Source organism: Neofelis nebulosa, chromosome 5 (assembly GCF_028018385.1).
Source record: "Neofelis nebulosa isolate mNeoNeb1 chromosome 5, mNeoNeb1.pri, whole genome shotgun sequence".
NCBI classification, from domain to species: Eukaryota; Metazoa; Chordata; class Mammalia; order Carnivora; family Felidae; genus Neofelis; species Neofelis nebulosa.
In genome coordinates, this window is record NC_080786.1 from 153,653,651 (window position 1) to 153,675,720 (window position 22,070).

General features: G+C 43.9%; 1 protein-coding gene across 4 annotated transcripts in view; it reads left to right on the plus strand.

The window, feature by feature from the left end:
- IGSF5 (immunoglobulin superfamily member 5) overlaps positions 1-22,070 on the plus strand; it is a 91,293-nt gene that overhangs the window by 57,285 nt on the left and 11,938 nt on the right. For 2 of the 4 annotated variants that reach the window (XR_009262343.1, XR_009262342.1), the window contains exons 10-13: positions 1,373-1,499; positions 1,893-2,084; positions 15,386-15,458; positions 18,312-18,427. The gene's annotated coding sequence lies outside the window, so the exon portion shown is untranslated. Of the gene's footprint in view, positions 1-1,372; positions 1,500-1,892; positions 2,085-2,684; positions 2,848-15,385; positions 15,459-18,311; positions 18,428-22,070 lie in introns of those variants that run through there. The other 2 variants (XR_009262341.1, XR_009262344.1) reach the window with 1 other exon arrangement.

Here is a 22,070-nt window from a genome sequence, read left to right on the forward strand (position 1 = left end):
TCGCCCTTTGCAGAAAGCATGGTCTTGCGCACACAGGCACTTTCATGGGTTGGTTCGCTCAACCCTTACTTAATCTGGCCGTGTTCTTTTGTCTCCATTGTACCGACAAGCAAAGTGAGGTCACATAATACGGTTCACAGCGACTCTGACCCTAGGTCTTTCTGATTCCCAAGCTGGTTCTCTGTCTACTCTCTGTTCTGGGTGTCAACTTCTCCTGGATCTCTACCACTCTTGGGATAAAATCTAAAACCCCACCATGGCCTATGGGGCCTGACTGGCTCTACCCCCAGCTCTCCCTGGCCATGCACCACTCTCTCCAAATCATGCCCGAGTGCAGGAAATTCCACAGGGGTCTGTAGTGCTGCCCACACCAGGGCCTTTGCACGTGCTTGGAACATTTACTTCCTCCCTCTTCACTTTGTCCAACTGTAGCTGATCCTTTGGATTTTCCTTGGTGGAGCCACTGTGTCAGCTAGCTACTCTTCCCACTATAGTTCTGGGTGAGGGCTGGCCACAGAGAAATGTGCCCAACATCTGGGAGGTGGGTGTGAAGGCCCAGTGGCCACACATTCAGAAGGATGATGCCCCAGATGCCCTTGAAGCTCACACGTGCTGAGGCTGATTTGCTGACTCTCTGGAACTGCAGCCCCTCGGGCATCCCCATCCCCATGACCTCCTTCTGCCCGTCTGGGTCCTGAGCATGGGGTGTGTGCAGTCTGAGGGGTAGGGAGCTGGTTTCCCCATGGCGCCTGTGTCATGGGGGTTAGGAGAGCTGGGAGAAAGACAGGGTCCCAGTTTTTCTTTCCAGGTCCAACTTTGAGTCTCTGCTGTCCCAACTCTTCTTGCTGATGGTGATGACTACAGGCCTATTCTGGACGCAGAGGCAGGAGTTGGCTATGGACTTCTCGTTGGCTTCTCTTCACAGTCCCTGCCTAGTGGCTCTCATGATCCTCTCACCTTCCCCTCTGGGCATTTACTTCCCCAGCATCTCTTATGCTTGTGTGAAGTCGAGTCCCTATAATGAATCCTTTACTCTATGTCACGTGGGGCATTTTGCTTCCTTGATGGAACTCTGACAAACCTACCGCCTATTGGGTTCATGCCTCGACTATGTTTGCACATCACCTTAGACTTCGTTGTGCTACCTAATGACGTAATTGTTTGTATGATTAATGAGTTACCGAACGCCTACTTTCCCATTAAATTCTGCGGAGGTGGGCAGCTCCGTGTCTGCCCTGTTCCCCTTGTGGCCTGGGCACCACTTCCGTCAACCAGCACATTCCATGTGGTCAATAAATACTTGCAGAATGAATGATTTATTCCAAAAGCAGAGAGGGGACATGAAAATTGACTTTGTTTACATTGCTTTCAGAATCTCTAGGCTGTCAAGGTCCGTGGACTCATGCACCTTAGTGGCCAATTTCCACTCATTGGCTCACCTGGTGTCACAAGTCAAGGGGGCATGGCACCCACCTGCTTCAGAAAGACCTACCAGTAAGGTAATCGCCATGATTTTTTTTTTTTTTTTTTTTTTTTTTTGCCAGGGAGTCATTTAGAGTTGGATTTGCCTTTTTGGAGGTCTGGAGGCCCCCAGAAACATGATACAGGGGAAAGAGCTGGAAAGAGGCAACAGAGCTTGCTGCCTGTGTGACCTTGGGCATGTCACTTGACTCACGTGAGCCTCACCCCATTGGTGAAGGTGGGAGTGTGGGTGGGGGCTTGAAATTCTTGATGATTGACAGGTGGCAGGCAGCTGAGGGTGGGTTTCCTTGGGAAAAGCCTGCAAAACCTTTCAAATGCTAGATGGTGATAGATCTGTGTATATGAGCTTGCTTTCCACTAAATATCCCACAATAAATAAAAACATAAAATATGTTTGTCGTGCATCTAAGGTACCAGATTTTCCATGAACGCAACTGCCATGGAAATTGAGGGCAGATGGCAGTGGATTCTATGGGAAGCTTCATGGAGGGTAGTTTGCCATTTTGGAAAATGGCGTCGGCAACAGCACCACCGTTTGGAGTATCTGAGTTGCTGTCATGAGACACATGAGTCGCTGGAGAGTTACAGCTGCTGCATTCCTGGTAATTCTTTAAAAAAAATTTTTTTTTTAACGTTTATTATTGAGAGACAGAACATGAGCAGGGGAGGAGCGAGAGAGGAGGAGACACAGAATCTGAAGCGGGCTCCAGGCTCCGAGCTGTCAGCACAGAGCCTGACGTGGGGCTCGAACTTATAGGCTGTGACATCATGACCTGAGTCAAAGTCGGACGCCCAACTGACCGAGCCACCCAGGTGCCCTTGCATTCCTGGTAATTCTAAGCGTGGAGGCAGGGATGTGACTGTCTCACGTGTCCTCCTATGGAGTTCCATTGACCACTGCATTTGCTGTCTTATCAACAGCTTCCCGGAAAAATAAATCACCAAAATCCATTTTATTTATTTTTGAGAGAGAGAGAGAATGTGAGCAGGGGAGGGGCAGAGAGAGGGGAAGACACAGAATCCGAAGCAGATATTCAAAGGTATTAAGATATTCAAAAGCACTCTCTCATGTAAATAATTTATGCAAATATAGGCAGATTCCAGCGCTGATATCCCATAATTAAAAATCTTGAATTTTGTATCTCTAAGCTTATCAATAACAAAGCAGTCCTCTAATTCCAAAATTTCTTTCTCTTTTTTAGATCAACCTTTTCATGTACCAAGAAACATACATATGACCAAATGACCAAAACAAAACCAAAACCCAGTAAAGCCCCAAATTCCCCAAACCAAAAGACCCCTGGAGTTATAGAAATTCATCCCTTAGCCCTATGAATATTTTAATATAGACATTTTCCCAAAGTATATTTTTGTGTATTGTAATACACAAGGAGTGTTGTTTGTTTCTTCTTCTTCTTTTTTTAATGTTTATCTTTGAGAGAGAGACAGAGAGAGAGAGCGTGAGCAGGGGAGGGGCAGAGAGAGAGGGAGACACAGAATCTGAAGCAGGTTGCAGGTTCCAGGCTCTGAGCTATCAGCACAGAGCCCGAGGTGGGGCTCAAACTCACAAACCATGAGATCATGACCTGAGCTGAAGCCCAGTGCTTAACTGACTGAACCGCCCGGGAGCCTCAAGGAATGTTATTTGAATACTTGTTGCTTTAACATGATTTGTGTTAGTTTAGAAAACAGAGAGGAAAACTTCAATGAAATACTTTTCTGTCATGTGAGTCGGCAAATACTGTGAGTGGGAGTTATGTAAAAATTAAAAATGAATAGCCACAGAGAGCTTGACCGACGTTGGATGATCTGACTTCGAAGGCAAACCCTTGGTTCCCCCTGGGGTATAGCTTCTCTGGGACCATGGGAGTAGCATGTGGATGGAGGGCCAAATTTGCTTCAGAACCTTTATTTTTCTGTCTTCAATGGAAGCTAAAGAGTCAGCCAATCAACGTTTATTGATTTTCCAAGGTTCCTTAGGATGCAAAGAATGATATTGCCGCCCACACAGAATTTTCGAGTCATTGGTTTCATCAAAGTGCTGTTCTAAGGCTGACTATGCTCACGATGGTACCCTGGGGACCTGCCGTGGGTTCTCACGTGAGCTATATCATCTGAAAGAGACATACAGCTTCTGTGCTTCTCCAGTCTGTGTACTTTACATTTCTTCAAAGCCTTGCTATACTGCAGCCAACGTACAGATCAGGACTTTCGGAGGGAGTAGGGACATTTTCAGAGGGTCCCAAATTGTCACTTAATGTTAAAATTGGCTCATATCCAGTTACCTCCTTGCCCAATATCCTGACTTGCAGGCACAGAATTCTAGCTCAACTCTGAAGAAGGTGATTCCAGGAAGCAGGAGTTAGGGAGTAGGGAGACTGAGGCTGGGAAGGAGGAAGACAGCGGGTATGGACGTTATCCCCAATGTGCACAAAGCCAGTAAAGTTGGCGACTGTGACACTGAGGGCTCAGGGGATGGAGGGGTCCTCCTGCAAGGACAGCAGGCTTATTTCCGCTCCATTCTCACTGAGTGGGGAGATTAACACCCCCCTCCCTCCCTTCCAACTACCAGAGAAGGTGCTGGAGTGCAAACAGGGGAGGGTTAGGGGGCTGCTTGAGATGGGGTCCTGCAAAGCGTGGGATGAGTCTGAGTGCACAGGGCACTCTTTACCACACCCGTGACAGTGTGTCTGAGGGACGGGACTCTGGTCCCGGCGGCATTGGCCTCAGCAGCTTCCTCTCCCCTTTCCTTTTCCTGTCTGACTCCATAACCAAACAAGTGAAGATCAAGAAAGAGTAGAGGGGGGGACTCAAGCTCCTGGCACCAAGACTTGAATAATTTAAGTCCTGCTTTCTTGGCAAATTGCTGAGTGAGTTGCAGCTGTGCTTAGATCATGATGATTATAAGGAAACAAATTAAGGAAGAAGCCTGGGGGTATTGACGAGACCTTTCTTCCATTGTAATTGAGATGAAGTAGTTCTCCTGAAGACCCATAGGGCTAACCACATTCAAAAATTTACCAGGGTGATGTGCTTTAGACTCAGGTATCTTTTCAGGGCAAACAAAGGCAGGTGTGATTTCAACCTGGAAAATGCAAATTTTAGGTCTGTTTTCTGGAAAGCGCACAACTCTACCCTTCAAAGACCAATGGCCAGCAGGGGTGGAGGGCACTGGCTACAGCTGGCCATGTTTTAGGACAGGACCAACATACCCTTGACTTTCTATTTCATCGTCAAGATAAAAATGCTAACATCTATCCGCCTATGACACTGTGTGATATAAAGCTGTGATGTGTGCCTTCTTAAAAGCTTAAAATATAGAAGACATCACTGAGGGGAGAGACTAAATAATGTCAGGTCAACTGTGAACTGTTAAATGAACGTTTAAGGAAGCAAGTGATTAGCCTGATTACCAAGTGACAAGGTCGTGAGTGTGGCTATTAGTGCTCATGTGTAGGGAAGGGTGGCTGCGAGATTTTGCTGCTGTTTTCCTGCAGTAATGAGTTCTTTTGGAGAAATGGAGTTCAAGGATGCTTACGTTTAGGAAGAGATAGTGATAAGAGAGCATCCATGGCTAGCCTGGGGCCCCAGAGACGACTCAGAGATGGAGCTCTGGCCAATGGTACACCGAGCCCGTTTTCTGGAGAAGAGCACACATTTTGGGCAACGTGAAAGAGTTGTTGTTGGAAGGCAGGCTCTTAGTAATGTTGGAGGAATGAATAAAGACGTGGTATGTGACGTGCGTAAGCCCGGGGAAGGGGGGAAAGGCAACAGTGAGGTGGTGATTTACTGTGCGAGGGAGGAAGGGGGCCAAGGATAGAGAAATCACCAAAAGAGGAAGAAACACTACCAGGGGTCAGAGGATAGCCCAAGAGAAGCTGAAGCAGCAGACAGTGGTCCCGTGAGGAACAGGTGTCCGTGAGAAGCAGGGTAGAACCCGGAGTGGGGAAGGAAACACTAGGAAGGACGTACTCTTGGCTGGGTCTTCCATATTCCATGCATGATGGGTTACTGAGGACATTCCGAGGGAGATTTCTTTCTAATGTTTATTTATTTTTGAGAGAGAGAGCCAGAGCGTGAGCAGGGGAGGGGCAGAGAGAGAGGGAGACACAGAATCTGAAGCAGCTCCAGGCTCTGAGCCATCAGCACAGAGCCTGATGCGGGGCTCAAACCCACTGACCGTGAGATCATGACCCGAGCCGAAGTTGGACGCTTAACGGACTGAGCCACCCAGGTGTCCCTTCTGAGGGAGACTTTTAGAATGGCCAGATTCTCTTTGGAGAGCTTTGACCGTGAATCATCTTCCATTATGTGACCAAAGTGCTGGGTCTCATCCCTCATTCTCTTGGTGGTAGAAGCTGGTTGCTGGTGACTTGAGCTGAGTCTGCATGGAAACAGGCCTCCTGGTAGGAGGCCCTCAGTCCTGGCCGAGTGCACAGTCAGCAATTTCTGCAGGGGATGCTGTCTGTCTCGGGCACGAGTCTCACTGCAGCATTTAAGGGGGAGGGGTGTACAGGACACAGCAGCCCTGGCAAGACCTCCCCTCCCCCAGCCTTCCTTCCCGAGGATGAAATGAGAGCTGTTTACTTACTTTCTCCTGAAAGATTATCAGAAATAATCTCATCAGTCTGTACGTACATCTCTCTTTGGCTCAGTCTCCACCAGAACAGGTTTTTGGTGTCTTTTTCCCATCCTGACTTGTGTCCCGTAAGGTTCTCTATATCTCTTGAGAGGACTTGGTCTGCCACCCCTCAGGACGTTCCACCATGTCCTCTGCAATCTGGTCTGTCACCAGCCAAGTCTCCTGGACCTTCAAGCTCTTCTCAGAAAGTTTCCTTCTTTCTCAGAGTGGGAAGGACACTCCCCCAAGGAGGGGGGGACACTGTAGTCTCCCCTAAGGACACTGTAGTCCTCTTGAGTGTTGTCTGTTTCTTCTCCAATTCCCCCTGGAGCACAGGGCCAGGACGGGGTTGGGCATCCTTTCTGCCGCGAATGGCCTTCTTCCCACCATTTTCTTCCTGCTTTCCTCAAAAATTCTGGCCTTGTCAGGTAACTGCTGTTACCATGTGTATCAGTCTGGGTTTTCCAGTGAAACAGAACCCACCTCTAATAATAGAAAATATTATTATGTCATATTGTAATGTATATAGGATATACTGTATATATATTTACTATAAGGAACTGGTTCACACGATTATGGAGGAGTCCAAGACCTGTCATGGGCAAGTGAAGACACAGGGAGCTGGGGGGTGTAGTTCTATTCCGAGTTCAAGGGTGTGAGAACCAGGACAGCCAATTTGTGTGAGCTCCTGTCTGAATCTGAGTCTGAAAGCAGAACACTAATGCCGCATTTTAAAAACAGTGAGGCAGAGAGAAAAGACTCTTTCTTATTCTGCCTTTTATTCTATCTGAATCCTCAACAGGTTGGATATGGCCCACCCTAGTGGGAGAGGCCATTGCACTTTACTCAGCCTGCTGATCCACATGATAATCTCATCCTGAAACCCCTCCACACATACCTGGAAAAAGGTTTAACCAAATATCGGGGTGTCCAGTGACACGTAAATCAGCCATCACACCAGATTGTCCTGTTACAGTCCTCAGCTCATCTTCTGGTCGCTTCTTGTTCATTGAAAATTGGATACTCCCTTCATTATTTTTATCTGGGGAACTGTAGAGAAAAAAAATACACACACACACACACACACACACACATTTATGTTTCTGCATAGTGAGAACGTTCTGAGAAAATTTTATTAAACTCAGGGCTGGGCTAAAAAAATAAGCCTTGGAAGTTGAAGTGTGAGTAGACAGGGAGAACTTTCCGGAAAGATTCGCCTCCCTGGAAGTGTATGTTTACAGTTCAAGGTGGGGATGAGACCCAGGGCCCTCCCTAGGTTATGAAGCTGGAGACACTAATCTCTTCCTCTTAGAGTAATTTATTTACATTCCGAAGGGTGAGAAGCCAGGATTCTTTCCAAGGAGAATTTATTTACACTAGAGAGAGTGATAAAGATTCTTTGCTTGACCAAACTTTAGTCAGGCTCCTGAACCTTCTCCTAGACTGGCTGTGTACTTCCTTGTAAGATCTGGTTTTAGCAAGAACACTGCCATGTCAGTTCAACCAGCAGCCCCCACCCTGGGTTTCTGGTCAAGTTCCTCATCCTCCCCTCCCTGCCCATGTGGGGTCTGATCACCTGGCCTGCTTTCAACAACAGTCCTGTTAAGTCCATTTTGCCAGAGTCCCCCTTACCCCTGGTGTCTCCTCTTAGTAATTTTCATTTTCATTTTTATTTTATTAAAGTTTTTTTTTAATGTTTATTATTATTTTTTTATGAGAGAGAGAGACAGAGTGAGAGCAGGGAAGGGGCAGAGAGAGAGGGAGACAAAGAATCTGAAGCAGGCTCCAGGCTCCGAGCTGTCAGCACAGAGCCCGACGCAGGGCTTGAACCCATGAGCCAGGAGACCATGACCTGAGCTGAAGTCGGCCGCTCAACCGAATGAGACCCCCAGGCACCCCTTAGTAATTAAAAAAAATTTTTTTTAATGTTTATTTATTTTTGAGAGACAGAGGGAGAAGTGGGAAAGGGCAGAGAGAGAGGGAGACAGAGGATTTGAGTCAGGCTCCAAGCTCTGAGCTGTCAGCACAGAGCCTGCTGTGGGACTTGAACCCACAAACTGTGAGATCATGACCTAAGCTGAAGTTGGACACTTAACCGACTGAACCACCTAGGCGCCCCTCTTCTTAGTAATTTTTTATCCACTGTCTCACACCTGCTCCTTGGCTATAAATTTCATTTGCCATATCAGAGTTTTAAGCCTGGTCTATAGTGAAGTCTCTTTTCCCCTATTTTAATAGGTCTGAATAAAATCTGTTTTTACCACACCAACTACTGTCCAACTCTGGTTTTTCTTACACAAGAGATAAGTTTTATTTGCCTTTTGCAGAAGGGGAGGAGGGCTATGACATCCTATACAACCACCCAGATTTATGCTTTTATTTGTGGACCACAGTGTGTGTAGGGGGACATCTGATGTAGATCTAATTGTATCTCACTGTATTACCCCAGGGGCAAGAATTGGGGTGTGAGGAAGGAGGGTGGTTACTAGAAGTACTAATTAATCTGTCCTTGTTCTGGAAGCTCACATCATCAGCCTGATACAAACAGCTATGGCTACTGCATGCAGAACATTGTCTTCAACGCTGCTCCAGCATTCTTGGGATAACAACACTCATGTCAAACCACCGCATTCGGTCTTCTAGGGTCCTTCATTTCCTCACGGTGCACACATTTTTCTCTACTCCACTCCCCACCCACTGCTTTGATCATTTCTCACACCTCCAAAATTTATTTTTTTTATTTTTATTTTTTTCAATATATGAAATTTATTGTCAAATTGGTTTCCATACAACACCCAGTGCTCATCCCAAAAGGTGCCCTCCCCAACACCCATCACCCACCCCCCATAAACCCTCAGTTTGTTCTCAGTTTTTAAGAGTCTCTTATGCTTTGGCTCTCTCCCACTCTAACCTCCTTTTTTTTTTCCTTCCCCTCCCCCATGGGTTTCTGTTAAGTTTCTCAGGATCCACATAAGAGTGAAAACATATGGTATCTGTCTTTCTCTGTATGGCTTATTTCACTTAGCATAACACTCTCCAGTTCCATCCACGTTGCTACAAAGGGCCATATTTCATTCTTTCTCATTGCCACGTAGTATTCCATTGTGTATATAAACCACAATTTCTTTATCCATTCATCAGTTGATGGACATTTCGGCTCTTTCCATAATTTGGCTATTGTTGAGAGTGCCGCTATAAACATTGGGGTACAAGTGCCCCTACGCATCAGCACTCCTGTATCCCTTGGGTACATTCCTAGCAGTGCTATTGCTGGGTCATAGGGTAGGTCTATTTTTAATTTTCTGAGGAACCTCCACACTGCTTTCCAGAGCGGCTGCACCAATTTGCATTCCCACCAACAGTGCAAGAGGGTTCCCGTTTCTCCACATCCTCTCCAGCATCTATAGTCTCCTGATTTGTTCATTTTGGCCACTCTGACTGGCGTGAGGTGATATCTGAGTGTGGTTTTGATTTGTATTTCCCTGATAAGGAGCGATGTTGAGCATCTTTTCATGTGCCTGTTGGCCATGTGGATGTCTTCTTTAGAGAAGTGTCTATTCATGTTTTCTGCCCATTTCTTCACTGGGTTATTTGTTTTTCGGGTGTGGAGTCTGGTGAGCTCTTTATAGATTTTGGATACTAGCCCTTTGTCTGATATGTCATTTGCAAATATCTTTTCCCATTCCGTTGATTGCCTTTTAGTTTTGTTGGTTGTTTCCTTTGCTGTGAAGAAGCTTTTTATCTTCATAAGGTCCCAGTAATTCACTTTTGCTTTTAATTCCCTTGCCTTTGGGGATGTGTCGAGTAAGAGATTGCTATGGCTGAGGTCAGAGAGGTCTTTTCCTACTTTCTCCTCTAGGGTTTTGATGGTTTCTTATCTCACATTCAGGTCCTTTATCCATTTTGAGTTTAATTTTGTGAATGTCACACCTCCAAAATTTAAATTCTAAACATATTCCTCTTAGACTTCCCACTTCTTCCTTATCTTTATTTACTGCAGTCCTTCTTCTCCCATGATGCTTTGGTCTGCCTTGGGACCACCAATGTACGAGCCTTCCTTCTGCTCTTATCATTGCTCCTCCCCCCACCCCCCTTCCCCCAGGTTGGAGTTCTTGGTCCTTAAATATAACTAACCGCTCCATTGCCAACACACAGTTCCTTTGCCCCTCTTGACATTGCTTGGCAAAACTCCAGCCTTCACTACGGTAAATTTTCTGGCTATTTCACACCTGCTTTCAAGCAGCAGCATGTGGTGCTAACTGGTCCCATTCTGAATTCCTTACACAACCTCACGTAGCTCTTCCGCACTAGCTGCTCCATTGTGCCTGGATCCTGTCTCCTTTGGCCATGTCAGGTGGCCTCCCTGCACTGTTGGCTTTTCCTTCTCTCCTGAATCATTCCCATCAGCCAGCACACTCTATTCCCTGCACCCGAGCATCGTCCTTGTTTGGTTTCTCACCCTCTCTGGTCTTTCTCACCTCATCTGCTGTTCTTTATAGCAACAGTCTTCATTAAGAGTTCTCCAAAACACAGTTCCCACTCTCTTGCTTCCCAATTCCAAACAAGCTTTTGTCCTTTACACCAAGATCATGCTGATCAAGGCCACCAATGACTGCCATCTCGTCAAACCCAGTGGACACTGGGCACTCTCCATGACCCATCGGTGGCATTTGGTCACTTCCTCCTTGAAATCTCCATCTAGTTTCCATGAAGCTCCATTCTTAACTTTTCCTTTCATTAACTTTTCCTTCTGTGTTTTTCTGTTTGTTCTTTAAGATTCTCCTCTTCCTGTGATGTCTAGATGTTGGTTCACTATGGACTGAGTTTTATTGTTTAATTTTTTTTAGTGTTTATTTATTTTTGAGAGAAAGAGACAGAATGCAAGTGGGGGAGGGGCAGAGAGTGAGGGAGACACAGAATCCAAAGCAGGCTCCAGGCTCTGAGCTGTCAGCACACAGCCTGATGAGGGGCTTGAATTCACGAACTGCGAGATCATGACCTGAGCCAAAATCGGAGGCTAACCGACTGAGTCACCCAGGAGCTCCTGGACTGAGTTTTAGATTCTTAATCTATAATCTATCCCTAGGTGGGTTCATATTTCACTTAGTCTCATGGCTTTAAAAGCCATATATAAGCTGATAGTTCCTCATTTTGTATTCATCCTTGACCTCCCCATGAAGGCTGGACTTGTTATCCACTTCTTGGCATCTCACTGGGTTGTTGAATAGACTCCTCAAATCTACATACCAATACTAGGTTTCTCCCCAACCTCACTACTCCCTGTGTCAGTAAATGATGCCACCTATATAGTCTGGCCAGGTGACTTTGGTTTTCTTCTTCACATCTGTCATTCAGTGTCTTGTTGGAAATATCCTTCAGACACATCTAGAATTCACTCATTGTCACTGCTTCTGTGATTGGCAGAATAGTGGCCCCCCCAAATATGTCCATTCTGTAATCTCCAGAACCTAGGAATGTCACTTTACATGGCAACAGGGGCTGTGCCCATGAGATATGGTCACAGACTTAGGGGGGAGGTTATCCCAGATTATCCGGGTCACATGGGTCCTTAAAAGTGGAAGAGGAAGACAGAAAGGTGGGTCAGAGAGATGTGACATGAGTAGGAGTCAAGTGCTGCTGCAGGCTTTGAAGATAAAGAAAAGAGTCCATTAGCCTGGAAATGTGGCATCTTCTGGAAACTGGGATAGCCCTCATATCACAGCCTGCAAGAAAACAGGGACCTTGGCTCTGTAGCCACAAGAAACTGGTTCTGACAACTCAAAGGAACAGGAAACACTTTCTTCCCTGGAGCCTCTAAAGAGGAACACCACCCTGCCAACACTTTGATTTTAGCATCGTGAAACTGTTCTGGACTTCTGACCTGCAGAATTGTAAGATCATACGTTAATGTTATTAGATACTAAGATGCTATTGAATAGTAAGTGTGAGGTAAGTATGATACCAAGTGTGCTTGTCACAGCAGCAATGGGAAACTCATACAGCCTCTATTACTGTCACCCTGTTGAAGGCACCATCAGTTCTCATTGTCAATAGTCTCCTATTCACTTCTCCTCCACAAGACAACCAAAGTGATATTTTCATATATAAATCAGATCATGCCATTCTCCTGCTCCTCTAAAAGCCTCTCAACACATTTAGAAAAAAATCCACTAAAAAAAAAATCCAGGTCCACAAGGCTCTGCATGACTGACGCCTGTAGAGCTTTACGATCTTGAATTCTTCTAGGCTCCTTCCTTCTCATTTTGCTCCAAACTCACTGGTCTTCTTGCAATTTCTACAATACACCAAGCTCATCACTGTCTCAGAGCTTTATCCTTGCAGTGTCCTTTTTCTTGAATCTTTGCTTTTCCCCCAGATATTCACCAGATTGGCTCCCTCATTTCATCAGGTCATGCTAACATGGCACCCACCATGGGCAGGACTTGTCTGTCAGCCATATTTATAATTGTCTCCCGTCCTACTCCTCCACCTCTATTCCTTCACCTGCTGTATTATTCTTGGTAGCATTTACTAGTACTTGAAACAAATATTACGGACTCATTCCTTTGGTAATAATTGCCTGTCTCTTGCACTAGAAAATAAGTTTCATGAGGGCCCCTAAAAGTTTACCTTGTGTATGGCTGTTTTGTGCATTACTGGCTAGAATAGCTTCTGGTATATAATAGGGTTCAATATTTTTTTTGTTGAATGAATAAGTGAAGGGCAGTATCTGAGTCTTTGATTTGATAACCCATTTCTTCCATACCTAAGTGCTAGGAGAAGGAATGGAGACAGATATTCTCAATGTTATACATAATTAATTCATTATCAGATCAACATGTCATCAGGCTCCCCAGGTGAAGGGTCTTTGTAGGGCCATGGAGGGCAATGGTGCTGGATTGGGCTTGCATGTTGCACATATCCCAGTACAGCAGAATCAGAGCCAAGGGGAAAGTCAAACAGGAAAGCATTTGATGGGTTTTAGTCAGCTGCTGCCTAAGGGTGTGGGGCTCGGAGGTGCAAGAGGTCAGAGCATTTTGCTTGCTCCTTTGGTTTTCTGCTGAACTCACAGAGTTTTTGAACATAATGATGACTGGAAGAAGGTTCTCCCCCACTCCTGTTTACAAAATGAGCCTGTACCATGCTGTCACAGCCTACAGGAAAGGTCACTGAGTATGACCTTCCAATTAAGTCACACATCTAGCATCTCTCATTTCTGATGACATCGCTGAAGTGCTGAGACATCAGGGCATGGGATTATTTTTTTTTTTTAAAACAACAATTTATTCATGGAACAACTCCTTCACATAGGGAGGAAATTCCAGCAGGTGAGCCCTTGGGTCTACACAACCATCAGAACTCCTTTGTCTCATCATCCACTTCCTTCCACCTATGCTTCAAGACCCAGTGGCACAGCAGGGCTCAAGCTTCTGTAGGCTTCTTTGTGTACATCACAAGTTTTCTTGTAGTTTTTTTTTTAACCTTTACTTGTCTATTAAAAAATAGTAATTTTGTCCTGGTCAAGTTACTCCTTTCCTGGATGAAGTTGTATTTTGGTATGCATGTTGACTTTCGTATTTCCATCTGTAGCAATCTACAGAGTCATGTAGAGCTGCACAGAGAGATGCCTTGTAATGGATAATGATACATGATGACATTTCCTAGAGCTTACTATGTGCCAGGCTCTATGCTAAGAGTAATACAGTAAAACCTTGGTTTGTGAACATAATTTGTTCTGGAAACATGCTTGTAATCCAAAGCACTTGTATATCAAAACGAATTTCAAGAACCATTGGCTCAGTTGTGATCATGCGATGTTTGGTGTCATGTACTACTCGTATTGCAAGACATCGCTCTTTATCAAGTTTAAATTTATTAGAAATGTTTGCTTGTCTTGCAAAACACTCACAGAACAAGTTACTTGCAATCCAAGGTTTTGTTGTACTTTATATGGATAGTCTTTCCTCCTCTATTCTCTTGACTTTAGTCCAGCTTCTGTTCCTAAGACAGCAGGGAATCTGTTCATGTCGAAGTCAATGACCGCCATCTTGTTAAGACTCAAGAGAGCCACATGGTTTCTCTCACTGGCCCTCTTGGCCACATTTGACCCAACTGACCACTTCCTTCTTCCGAAACGTTTTCTTCTTTCACTCCCATTTTGCTTCATTCTCTTGATTTTCCTCCTCCCTCAAATTGCTTTCTTTTTTTTTTTTAATATTTATTTATTTTTGAGACAGAGAGAGACAGAGCATGAATGGGGGAGGGGCAGAGAGAGAGGGAGACACAGAATGTGAAGCAGGCTCCAGGCTCTGAGCTGTCAGCACAGAGCGTGACGTGGGGCTGGAACTCACGGACTGTGAGATCATGACCTGAGCTGAAGTCGGATGCTCAACTGACAGAGCCACCCAGGCGCCCCTCAAATTGCTTTCTTTATTGATTGTTTTTTTTTTTTTTTTACCAGATTTCATGTTGGGGAAACCTGATCCATGACCCTTTTCTTTTTCTGTTTACATGTTCTCCTTAGGTGATTCATTATGGTCCTATGCCTTGATATACCATACCTATGCTAATAACTTCCAAATTTATCTTTACTTCTGACTTTTCCCTTGAGCTCTAGCTTCATTTATGCAGCTGTCCCCTTGATGTCTCTGTTTAGATGTCTACTATGATTCTCAAACCCAAAATCCCCAAATAGAACTTTTAGTGACACCTACTATAAAATGGAAAACAAATTTAGGAGCCGTTCTGGACTCAACTTTTTGCAACATCCAAATCCGTTAGGAAGTCCTGCCGGTCTACTTCCACAATATACTTCCCCAGCTCATCCAGTTGGTACGTCCCCATGGCTGCCACCATGGTCCAAGCCACCATCACCTCTTGTCTCGATAACTACCCTAGCTTCTTTACTGGCCTCCTTGCTTTTACTCTAGTTCCAGTCCAAATAGCATGAAGTGTTTAAAAATGTAAATCAGATCTTATTTATTGTTTTGTTAAAACTATCCAAGAACTCCTCATTACACTTTAGGAAAAAAAATTCCTCCAAGGTCTACTAGTCTGGCTCTACCCTATTATTATGACTTCAGTTGGCACCCCCTGCCCCTACTTTACCTGCCCCTGCGCACGCACACTGCAATATCACGCTGCAGACTCCGTGGCCTCTTTTGTCTTTCCCTGTTGGTCAATTTTGTTTCAATTCCAGGGCCTTTGTGTTAGTTGCTCCTCTGCATTGGACACTGTTCTCATACATGTCATTCGGGTCTTATATTTGTGCCACCTTTTCAGAGAGGCCTTCCTTGCCTGATTGGGAAACTGAGGCTCAGAGAGGTCCAGTAACTTGCGTGAGGCCGCTGTGCTGGTAAGTAACATGTGTGAGATCTGATCTCGGGTGGCCTGACTCTACCTCCTGTGTTGTGACCACTGTTTTCTCAGTCACTACTTTCTCATAATAGGGGCTTGCTAATTACAGCTGCACTTGCAGAAGGTACAAGGGATGAAAGGAAGTGGAGGAGTTGAGTAAGGAAGGAGCGAGTCCACGAGCACTTCTGGCAACAGCAGCAGAGCCCAGTAACAGAGCAACTGGGTGCTGAATAAAGTGAAGAGTGAGCCTGTTAAATCCTCAGGGCAGCCAAGAATAAGACATTACGTCATTATCCACAGCTTACAAGATCAGGACTGCAAAACTAGCCTGCTCTCCCCAGCTAGGGAGGTATTGTTTCTTTCCTAGGGACGTAAAACAGGCGTAAGAACCTAACATGTGCTTACATCTGTGGTTGGCACCTTATATTTGATTTAACAACCTCGCAAATACCCTCAACAGTTTGTCACAGTGTGACCGTTATTCTCAACTAAACCCTTTAGTTTAACAATGCTATTAAAATATTCCCCATGGGTATGGGTTGAAGTAGAAATACTTGAAACTGGTGAGTAACATTGTCACAGGACTGGAATCAGAAAAGGTGATGGAAATAATAATAGAAAGGGTGGATGTTATCAACTCTTAGGTCACCTAGGTGTTCCTTTTGGGGGATCTCTAGCCCAACCTTCTTGGGAGGGAGAAATACAGGAGATCCTTATGAGGTGGCCAAGAAGGAGGGCTATTCCATAAACATACTCAGATGCCAGCATAATCTTTTAGAGCATGCACCTAGTTTAATAGGTTCCTCCCCGAATGTATGTCCATCTAGAACCTGTGAATGTGACCTTATTTGGAAACAGATGTACTCAAGTTAAGATGAGGTCATTAGGATAGGCCCTAAATCCAAAATAACTGGTGTCTTTACAAAGGGGGCAATTTGAACACAGAGGTGTGGATGCGCAGGGAGAAAGCTGTGTGAAGACAGAGGCAGAGACGGGAACGATGCGGTTATAAGCCAAGCGCTGCCGAGGACTTCCAGCAACGTCCAGAAGCTGGAAGGGGTGAGGAGGGACGCTCTGCTAGAATCTTCAGAGAGAGCATGGCCCTGTTGATGCTTTGACTTTAGACATCTGGCCTCCAGAACTGTGAGAGAATAAGTCTTTGTTTTTATAAACCATCTACTTTGTGGTAATTTGTTACGGTAGCCCCAGGAAACGAATACAGAGTGACTAGATAATTGGCCACAATGAGATGCTCAATTTAAGTAAAAATTCCTATAAAATTTCAAAAAATAATATAAAAAATAGAAAACATGTTTTTCTTTTAAAAAGGAGTTTCTAGCAGTCTATGTGAGCAGACAGTGCATGCCCATGGTGCTCACATGAAAATCAATCCGGGAATGCATGAAAAGCACCCCCTCCTTCCTCTGCTCCCACTTACTCTCTTCATGGGCAACAGTTTTATTAGTTTCTTGTGTATTCCTCCCGGACAATTTTGTGCATATACAAGAAATTGAAGGACATATTCTCCCCCTATTTAAAAAACAAATCATAGCATCCTATATATACTCTGCCTAGCATCTTGCTTTTTTCACTCAATTATTTATCTTGGAAAACTTTCCATATGCATATATAAAGAGCATCTTGATCCATTTTTATAGCTACAAAATTTTCCATTGTGTGCTTGGAATGATAATTTATTTGGCTGGCCCTGTCATGACGGTCATTTAGATGGCTTCCAAGATTTTGCTTCCCCTCCTCCAGACCCTGGAAACCACCAAAGTACTTTCTGTCTCTATGAATTTGACCACTCTTGGCACCTCATACAAGTGGCATCATTTGATGCTGTACTTTTAATCTGGTGTATTTCATTAGCATGATGCCTTCAAGGTTTTTCTATGTTGGAGTATGTGTCCAAATTTCCTTCCTTTTTAAGGCTTTTACATACATATTGCACTGTATGTAGAGACCACATTTTGCTCATCCATTCATCCATGAATAGACTTTTGGCTTGTTCTCACCTTTTGGTTCTTATGAATAATGCCACTATGAATATGGGGTTATAAATGTGCGTTCAAGTCCCTGCTTGCAGTTCTGTTGGGTATCTACTCAGAAGTGGAGTTGTTGGACATGATAACTCTATCATTAAACTCTATGTTTAATTTTTTGAGCAACTTTCATACTGTTTCCACAGTGGCTGCAGCCTTTTACATTCTTGCCAACAGTGCACCGGGGTTCCCAGTTCTCCCCGTCCTCGCTAATACCTTGCTTTTTTCACTCAATTATTTATCTTGGAAAACTTTCCATATGAATATATAAAGAGCATCTTGTTATTTTCTGATTTTTTAAAATAATAACCGTCTTAATGGGTGTGAAGTGGTATCTCATGATTTTGATTTGCTTTTCTCTAATGGTTAGTAATATTGAGCACATTTTTATGTGCTTTTTGGCCATTTGGGTGTCATCTTTGGAGAAAAGCCTATTCAAGTTCTTTGATCATTTTTTAAAAAGATTTATTTATTTATTTATTTATTTATTTATTTATTTATTTATTTATCAAGGATGAGCAGGGGAGGGGCAGGGAGAGAGGGAGAGAGAGAATCCCAAGCGGGCTCTGCACTACAGGTGCAGACGTGGGGTTTGAGCCCACGAATCGTGAAATCATGACCTGAGCCAAAACCAAGAAACAGACACTTAACCAACTGAGCCACTCAGGCGCTCCACTTTTTTATATATTTAAACACCACGATACGTTTGTTACTTTTGATAAAAAATATATAACAGGCAGTAGTTATAACATAATGACTTTTCTGCCTCACATTGAACAGAATTTATCCTTTCCTTTCCAACTCAGTGATGTCTTGCCCCAGTGACTTCACCGCTCTGCAGGACAGGAAAAACTGAGGTGTTGGCCATGAGGCAAACATCCAGATGTTGCTGTTGTCGAGCCAACACTTTCGACTTCTTGGTGTAAGATTTTCAGTTCATTTATTTAACATTTAATATGATCCTGCTATAGTGGGCACTGTTCTTGCAGTTGACAAAAGGAAAGTGAACTAGAAATTGTTACTGTCTTTGAAGATCTTGCAGACGAATACACAAATAATTATAAGAGAAGGTGCAAGGGCTGTAGGTCAGTGGGAATGCAGTGAATGTTCTTGGGCATTACTCTAATTAGAAATGTCTTGGGCTCTATCACATGAGTCCAAAGACATAGAGGACTGTTACTCTATAAGATAATCATAAATTAGAACCAGAACAAAGGCTATTTGCAATGTCTCCACCCTAAACTCATCACTTTCCTATAGGCTCTTCAGCTACAAACTGGTACAAAGGTGGGGTATAAATTCATAAAGTCACAAGAGTAGCGAATAGTGGAGATGAGTCATTCTAATTAAATTTTTCTTGAACACCTACTGGATGACCAATATTGTGCTTAGGCAGGGTCAGAAAAATACTTCTCTGATCTTCTCCACCTCAGCCTTGTAGTAAATCCACCTCCTGGGGCAAGACTGACAAAAATGGCATATGGTGCTTATGGCAGACATCACCAATTGATGGTGGCTTTTACCCACTTAGTCCGTGGTGGCTTCCCAACCCATGGCCATCAGTCAATAAGAGTTGGCATTATAGATTAAGCCCATTTGCTATTTGGTTGCTGATGTCTCTATTTGGGTCTCCTCAAATTTGGGGGTCTCTATTAATGTCTGTTGCTTGGAGGAGAGAAAACTTGAGTGATTCAGGGAATGAAGCCAGAGAGGCTGTCCCCTTCTGGGCCTGGATTCTGGTGAGTTAAGGTTGCCACCTCTTTTTTTACTCCTAAGTTTATAATTTCTCTTTAAAAAATATTATGTTTAAGAACAAAAGCTTCAATGTGCTGGTCCTTGAAAAGAAACAGTCATTGCAGGCTTTCATTTGACTGATGTGTTCACGCATTTGTTTTCATCCTGTTCGTCTCTGTATCCCGAGCTCCTGCCGTAGTGCTTAGGACATGATAGGGCTCAGAGAACATTAGCTGGATGAATGGCTGAATTTACAGGAAGCCAGAGTGTTGAGACTACCCATTTGGTTAAATAAAAGTACACGTAGATGGTACTATAATTACCAAGTCATTGTTTCCCAGGCAAGGAGGAGAGTTCTCTGATAAGATTGCTACTTGAAAGCCATGTATTCAGGTATTCATCCATTCATTTATTCATTCAGAGTATGTTTGTCTTGGGTACTTGAGGGCAGACCAGGAGCATGATCCCCCAACCCCATGGAGCTTCCAGTCTCGTTGAGGTGACACACCTTAGACAATTAAATACACAACTACAAACTGATAAATACCGGAAGAGAGAGTTCAAGAAAGATGCAGTTTAGATGGGGTGTAAAGTAATCAAAACCACAATGAGACACCACCTCACACCAGTCAGAGTGGGTAACATTAACAACTCAGGCAACAACAGATGTTGGCGAGGATGCGGAGAAAGGAGAAAGAGTGTTTCTTTTGCACTGCTGGTGGGAACGCAAACTGGTGCGGCCACTCTGGAAAACAGTATGAAGGTTCCTCAAAAAATTAAAAATAGAACATCCTTACGACCCAGCAATTGCACCAATAGGTATTTATCCACGGGATACAGGTATGCTGTTTCGAAGGGGCACATGCACCCCCATGTTTATAGCAGCACTATCGACAATAGCCAAAGTATGCAAAGAGCCCAAATGTCCATCGATGGATGAATGGATAAAGAAGATGTGGTATATAGATACAGTGGAATATTACTTGGCAATCAAAGAAGAATGAAATCTTGCTATTTGCAACTATGTGGATGGAACTAGAGGGTATTATGATAAGCAAAATTAGCCCAAGAAAGGCAAATATCATATGACTTCAGTTATATGAGGAATTTAAGAGACAAAACAGATGAACATAAGGGAAGGGAAGCAAAAATAATATAAAAACATGGAGGGGAACAAAACATAAGAGACTCTTAAATATGGAGAACGGAGGGTTACTGGAGGGGTTGTGGGAGGGGGGATGGGCTAAATGGGGACGGGGCATTAAGGAATCTACTCCTGTAATCATTATTGCACAATATGCTAACTAACTTGGATGTAAATTAAAAAATAAATAAGTTGTTAATAACAAAAAAGATGGGGTGTAAAGAAAGGTTGGCTGGTGAAGAGGTGGGGTGGAACTCGGCACTCAGTCCTTCACCTGGAGGTCTTCTGAGCCCTGACACACGCCCCCAGAAGGAAGGACCAAGAGGTACAAAGAAGCTGCTCTTGTTGTGTTGGAGGCCCCTGGGTTCTTAGAGTGAACTGTTCTCCTCCATGAGTATGCGGTGTCTTATCTAACATGCTCTACCTGTGGTGGGATCGGAGTGTGCTTTCCAACATCATTAAAATTTTAGCTGCTCAGACTTTGGTTCCAGAGAGGCAATAAACTAAATATTTAAGAGGGCCTAGGATTAAAGTAGACAGACAACCCCAAAAAAGTCTCCTACTTTGTAATTATAAAAATTAGCATAGTTTCCACTTCATGAAAATGTACGCTTACAGTTTATTGGTTTTCACTTTATGGTGGCTTAGCTAAATCTGAGCTTGGATTTTTAAAATTCCATAAAAATAGTGACTTGATTCTGTTCTATTTAAAGCTTCAATTTCTTTTCTCAATTTTATGAAACAATTTTAATTTTATGTCAGATTTCAAATCCTGGTAAGACTTTGGAATGCTTATGCTATTTGATTGGCTCCCTCCCTCCCTCCTTTTCTCCTTTTTCTTCCTTCCTTCCTTCCTTCCTTCCTTCCTTCCTTCCTTCCTTCCTTCCTTCCTTCCTTCCTTCCTTCCTTCCTTCCTTCCTTCCTTCCTCTGTGTTCTCTCTCTTTGCAAAATATAGAATTTGAACCTAAAAAAAAAACCTCTAAAATTAAACTCTAAAAAAAAGCTAGAACCCGTCTTCTCTTCACTAATACACTCTGTAAAGTTTTTTAGTTATCTCTAGAGTAAGACAAAAGAGACCATTTTACAACCCTGTCTACCAATAAGGATAGATGTAGGAAACAAAATGTTTAAAGACTGATTGTTAGTATTCTCTGTTCATGTGACCATACTATCGACTTCCAGGAAGTCAATATTCATCAACTTTCCATTTGCTTCTGCATAACCAAGTCTTCCTATTATCTATTTTTCATCCCTGGTATCCGATGTTTGGGGCCACTTGCTGCTCCCTTGGCTGGGACAGTGCTTCGACTTCCTGAAAGTCCTTCTCAGGGTGGTCTTTGCAGCAGAGGATCAAAATGAATGTCCCTGGGGTTCTGGCGATAGCCCAGGATGGCTTACCAAAGGCATGAGGCTCTTGTGTGATCTCATAATTTCATATTTCCCCTATAATTGCATTTTTATTATGTTCCTATTTGTTTTAAAAATGTTTATTTCTCCAAATCTTCAAGCAACCTTGATGCTTTCAGATGCTTTATCAGGCACTTGTGCCCTACAGCTGTGTGTCTGAGGAACAGGGAGTACTTGGCCCAGATGAGCTGCACAATGTCTAGTTAAGGTTGATTGAATGCTCTTGGTGGTGGGCAGAGACTGGAGCCTGACCTTCTCATGTTGCCCGAGGAGCCAGCA